The sequence below is a fragment of the Balaenoptera borealis genome (assembly GCF_965194805.1).
Source record: "Balaenoptera borealis genome assembly, chromosome: 3".
Classification (NCBI taxonomy): Eukaryota; Metazoa; Chordata; class Mammalia; order Artiodactyla; family Balaenopteridae; genus Balaenoptera; species Balaenoptera borealis.
The window spans coordinates 28,875,872-28,881,871 of NC_138866.1; the positions used below are offsets into that span (position 1 = coordinate 28,875,872).

Genomic DNA, 6,000 nt, shown 5'->3' on the forward strand with positions numbered 1-6,000 from the left:
CGTGTGAGTGTGTGTACAAAATGCCTGTGTGGAGTTTGGTGTGTGCACGCATATGATGTGTGCGAGTGCAGCAGGTACAGTGTCTGAGTGCAGTCTCGTGCATGTGTGCAGTAGGTGTGCATGTGTGTACATGTCACTGTACTGGAGAATGACATACACAACGTGCCCCTTTAAGTACAAAACATTAAACAAGTACTGGCTTGTATGCTTAAGTTTTAAAATCTGAAATTCTACCATTGTTCTCTTTAATTTCCTTAAGCATAAAATGATTGCAGTTTAGAAGAACAAAATAGAGCATACCTAAGCCAAGTTCAGCCAAATATAACCTGGCACATTTAACCATGCACATGCTCCGTTAATTTAGCACCAACTGTGATTCACGTAGGCATCATTTTCTCTGCAAACCGGAGGTCCCCGCGGCTAGCGGGGTGAGGGCGGTGGCGTGCTGCCTCCCGCTCGCACCGCCGCGGTCCAGCCTCGCCTCTGCGGCCCCTCGTGTAAGAACCGCGCGCGGGAGGGGAAGCCGAGGTGCCCGGGGAGCCTTGTTCTCGGGCTAACGGCAAAGATGCTGCTTCTCTAGAGACTGCCTTCAGGGGGCGGGGATGAGCCTAGCTTAAGGAAAGACGGCAGGAAGGACAGAAGAAAAGAACTTTATTTATAGCTGCTACTGGGAGCGGCGGACTCCGGCCGAGCGGGTCTGCGGCTCCGCGCGGGGCGTGCCGGGGGCCGGTGTCTAGGGGCCCCGCGCGCCCTTCCCGGTCCCCATGCGAGGATCTCCCCCGCTCCCGCCTCGCGGCGGGAACGGGCCCCGTGCAGCCCCCGGGGCGGAGAGGGGCGGCTTGCGACGTGAGGCGCGGGGCCGGCGGCGCAGGGACCCGGGCTCGGGCGCTCCAGGCCCACAGCCGCAGCGGCACTGCGGAGGGGGCGCGCTCGGTCTCCGGAGACCCGCGCCAGAACGGCGTCCGACGTGGGGAAGGGCAGAGGAGGCGGGAGGGTTGGCGCGGGCCGCCCGCGTTGCGTCTGTCCGCCCGGCCCCAGCCCCCGAGGCTCCCGGGGTTTCCTGCGCGCCCGCGACCTCCCCCACCCCCGCCCGAGGGCGCGCGACGCGGAGCGGGGACCCGGCGCCGCGCCCGCCTCAGCGGAGAGCGGGAGGCGGGGTCTCCTCCCAGGCCCCCCAATTCCTCCCACGCCGCTCTCCCTGGGAGCCGGGCGGGGCAAATTCCTGCAGCAGCCCAGGGGCGAGCCGCCCCCGCCCCGGGGTCCTGTCCCTCCGCCTCCTACCTGTCTCCCGGAGCCCCGGGCGCGCGGGGCTGGCGAGGCCACTCCGTGGGTGCACGCCCCAGCCCAACAAGTCTGGGAGGTTGGCCAGGCCGCCCGAAACGCCTGAGGAGGTTGGACTTTCTCTCCCCTCCGCTGGCTGGCTTCCTCCCCGCCCATCTCCCCGCATCCAGCTCTGCTGACATCCATCCCCGGTGACCTGCGATGCCCAGGGCCTCCATCCCTTTGGGTCTCTGCCAAGGCTTGGCTTGCCCTTCGCTTTTGGGGCTGGCACCAGTCCCATTTCCTCTGTACCCAAGTCTTCCGGTTCTGTGCCATCCTTCCTCCATGCCCACCTTACATACAACACAGCCCTGTGTCCAGCCGTCTGCTTGTCTCCTACCCCTGAATTCTATGCTTCAGCCACAGCTGAATTTCTCCACACACAATCCGCTGTTTCCCACCTCCCAGCCACCATTTCCCACCGCCTAGAATGCACTCTGGAAACCCCCTCTTAACCTTGCAAACTCCTAGTCATCCCTCAAGATCTGCCAAACATCATCTTCTCTAGAACCCTCCCCACGCCACCCCAGGCTAAGTTGGTGGCCCCCTGCTCCCTCAGTCTCCATCTCTGTCTGCTATAGTTCTATGGTGCATCACACAGCAGGGATCTGAGTCTCCCTAACTCAGCTGTGAGGTCCCTGAGGGTAAAGCATGCATCCCTGTCATGTGAGTTCAAAGCACTAGTTGGGATCAAGGTAGGAGCTCAATAAATGCCATACATTTAATTTCCTTTCCTAGTTGTCCTTCTTTTTCTCAACCAAAGCACTCCTTGTCTGCCATCTCTGTTTTGGAACTGGAAATCACCTATCCCCAGAAAAATAGCACTGGCCCTGGGGCACTCGGAGGTGGGGAGGTCACAAGGTTGATTCCTTTCCCTCATCCTCTTCTGTCTTCAGCCCCTTTCCCAGCCCAGCTATTGGGCATTTCTCCCCTGGCCTCCTGAGGATCAGAGAAAAGTCACCAGGGGGGAGCTCACCCCCTCTTCAGACCTCCAGCTCCTGCAACTCATCTCCCTGGGCCATCACAGATGCTCAGACAAAATGCTTATTAAAACATAAGCATGTTAAATCTGGCCCATTTCTTACGTATCAGTGAAGAGAGGAGATGCAGCAGCTGTGTAGCAGGGGCCCCTGGGGACTTCTGTGAAGTCTTAGGCAAAGATAAAGCTTGGCAGAGAAAAGGGAGTGGGATTACCCAAACCCTCTCTAGAAAAGGAAAATCTGTTTCTTCCATTCAAAAAGCCCCACTCCCTGCTCCCCTCAGCTAGGAATTTTCAGAGCTTGGTCAAAGGTCCCTGTAAAGTGGGAGGCAGCTGCTTCTCCTGCTGTGGGGTTGAGCAGCCGAGGCACCTCCCAGATCTGTTTCTGGTTTCCCTCTACGATCTATGATCCCTTCTTCTCAGACACCCCGGCCCATGATTTCTTACTCCTCAACCCAGCTGCAAAGGAGACCCAGAGGCTGGGGAGGCAGAACCCGCACACAGTACATCCTTGGACCCACCAACTGGGCTCTGGCAGTTACTGGTTAGGGCAAGCACTGGCCTTTAAGCCTCATGTCCCACCACCTCAGAGAGACATGGTGAGCATGGTGCCCAGCACATAATTCTTGTTCATAAAAAAATGGTGTGCACAAAAACATGGTGGTTTAGAAGGAAGATTCCAGGAAAAAGTGTAAGACCTTCTCTTCCATTGTAAAGTCCCCTCTGTACTGGCCCTGTGTCACTCACTGTGGCTGCACCAGGCTCCCTTCCACTTGGGGCTGGGGGTAGGGTTAGCCCGGGGTGGCAGAAGGAGCAGGGACCTGCTCTCCCTCTCATTGTGTGTGAACTCAGGCAAGTCATGTCACCTCCTTGTCTCAACTTGCTCACTCAAGCCTCACGCAGAGGGTGGTGGAGTAGGGAAGTAACTGGCTTCTATAAAGCTGCTACTAGGTGCTCAATAAAAGTTAGTTCCTTTTGTCCCATGCTCCCTCCACCTGTATCCTGGATTCCCTACATCTTGAACATCTTTGTAGATTGCAGATCCAGGGACACAGCCAAGAAATAAGTGGCCAGATCTCTTTGTGAGAGGCTGGGTTGGGATGGAGAGCTGAGAGAAGAGGGAGATGGCAAAACCTCAAAAGCCTCAGGGCTCCCGGGGGTGCACCTCGTCCGGGAAGCCTTCCCTACACCCGCCTGTGCTCTCATGGTATGGGGTTTGCCCTAGCACTTTGAACTACTGCAGTGATGCATTTGTCTCTCTTTCTCCCTTTAAGTTGTGAACTTTGCAAGGGCAGTGGTCTGTGTTTTTCATCATTGTGCCCTGTACCAGGGGTTGGTGGTGGCCCTGAAGGTGCCCCTCAAGAGGGTGGTGCGGGAACCAAGGCTGACTGACAGTCTCCAGCTGCCAGATCTACACCACATTCCGAAAGGCTCTCTCTGCTTCTGCTCCCTTCTTTTTATCTTTGCTGCATTTCCCCCAGTAGATCTCCTGTGCATCTAACCTGACCTGACACCTGGGGCTCTTGGTTACAATCTGCAGAAAAGGACATGGCTAACTTAGAAAAGTTATTCAGAGGAAGGACATTGGGAGCTCATGGAATTGACAGGAAGCTGGAGAATCAGGCACAGAAATGGGCTGGAATCACAGAAACGGTCATAGATCGTGGCCCAGGACCAGTGCTGGTTAGGACATCCTGCTGGACACTTGACTTTAGGCAATACTGACCCACGTCACCCCCAGAAAAAGCCCCTTGTAGACTCCAGCCCCAACAGGAGCATGTCGGCACCCTGACTGCCAGGACCCGGGAAACAAGACTTGGCAGGTTCCCCAGATGGGAGTTCAGGTGCAGGGCTACCCCAGAGAACAAATGTCCACTCTCACCCTGTGGCACCAGCACTCGGTATCTGTTGACCTGAACTTAGAGAACGCTGCTTCTCTCCTTTCTGCTGTTTTGGATGGTGGTTTATTAATTTATTCAGTCCTTGAACACCTGAGTGCCTATGGGGAGAGTAAATGTCCAGCGGCGGTAAACGCTTAACAACCAGCTCTCTGGAGGAGAAAAAGCACTGCTTTGCAGCGTTGATCAGTTTCCATGGTGTAAACACCCCATGGCTGTTTTCAAGCTACCGAGGCAATGTCATTAAGCACAGGGTTGCACAGCAGCTCTCCCAAGCCGTGGCCTGTAACACACAGATCGTCCTGCCCTTGCTGAGTTTACCTTCCAGTAGGGCACTGCATTCTACCATTGTGGGTTCCTTTAGAATAAAACAAAGCTTACAACCTGAATATTCAAATATTTCCACTATAAAAGTCACAACTTATGCTGCAGCCCACTGGGAATCCAAAAAGGAAAAAAGAACACTTCACATTTGAGGATTTCTCCATTTACCTCTCTACCTTCTCCCCACCCTCCAATACATATATCCATCTCCCTCGATATAGCCACTCACAGTTGGGGGGGGGTGGGAAGGAGAGTGTTCAAATACTCGGTGCCAGTCTGCACCCCTCCACACCAATCCCCTTTCCTCCTTCCCGCTGCCACATCCAAGTCAGGACCTTGAACCGGAAGTGAGACGTGAGCGGGCAATGCTCAGTATAGCTGACGAGAGGCTGTCACACGCCACCTGGCCTTGGAAGGAAGTGTTACCCTCAAAGCTGGGACAGAAATATAGGTTCCTCAACCATCCCACTGACACAAGGGCCATCCAAAACAGAACAGAGTTCCTGGGATGCCCTTCCGTGCCCTGGGGCCTGAATCCAGATCCTGGGACAGGGCACCAGGCCGAGGTTGAGGCCTTGTGAAGACCCTGGGGTGTGGGCAGGACACTGCCCTGGGGCGGAAGACCGGAGAGCAACAAAAAGGAGGAAAAGGAGGGGTCTTCCAGAAATCTTGTCCTGCTTGGCTCCCACCCAGCAGGTCTATCCTCAGAGATCTCATCCCCTTCCCTCCACATGGACACACACACACATACACACACACGTGCGCGCATGCGCGCGCTGCAAGGATCCGGGCTACCATCTCCTCTGGAGAAGCCAGTTGCCTGAACTCCTGAAGACATTAAGGGGCTGGTGTAAGGAGCCCCCCTCAACCACCCTCTGCTTCCTGAGGGGAAAGGGCTCTGGCCTTCGTGGGGTGTGAGGCCAGCCTGTAGAGCACAGGCCTGGAGGGTCCCTCTCAGCCTAGCGTGGGTGGCCTGGCCTCTAGAGCACAGCTGGTGTCCCGCGGCTGAGCAGTGTGGCCTCGGTGCCTCAGTCGTTGCAGAGAGAGGGCAAGGTGTCATTCTCTTGTTGTGGGTTCTGACTCTGGCTCGGCATCTCCTGCTCTGTGGCTGCTGTCCCTGTGGGCTGCCAGGTCCTGGATTGGGGGCCCTGGAGGCCAGCAGCCAAGGCTCCTGAAATCCTCTCCTCTGGGTTCCTCTCCATCACTCTCTCAGGACACTGCTTACCTCCTCTGCTGCTTCAGCCTCTGTATTTGGATGATTCTCAGCCGAGAAATGGAGAGGTGACTGTGCCTTGTGCCCAAGGCCTGGAAACATTACCCAGAAAGTTAGAGGACCCGCGCCACGCAATTCAGAAACAGACTTTCCAACGCTCAACTTAACGAGGGGGAAAGTACTAACTTTTTATCTTTTTGCTGTGCTTCTCTAACCAGTAAATTTCAGACCTGTTATCCTGGACCCTTATTTTAGAGTATAATGCC

General features: G+C 55.8%; 1 protein-coding gene across 3 annotated transcripts in view; it reads right to left on the bottom strand.

Annotated features, from left to right (window-relative positions):
* The window catches only part of PAPLN (papilin, proteoglycan like sulfated glycoprotein), a 35,720-nt gene extending 34,330 nt beyond the window's left edge, over positions 1 to 1,390 (bottom strand). For 2 of the 3 annotated variants that reach the window (XM_082383846.1, XM_082383845.1), the window contains exon 1: positions 1,282 to 1,388. The gene's annotated coding sequence lies outside the window, so the exon portion shown is untranslated. Of the gene's footprint in view, positions 1 to 1,281 lie in introns of all 3 variants that reach the window. The other variant, XM_082383844.1, reaches the window with a different exon arrangement.
* Between the last annotated feature and the right edge of the window lie 4,610 nt (positions 1,391 to 6,000).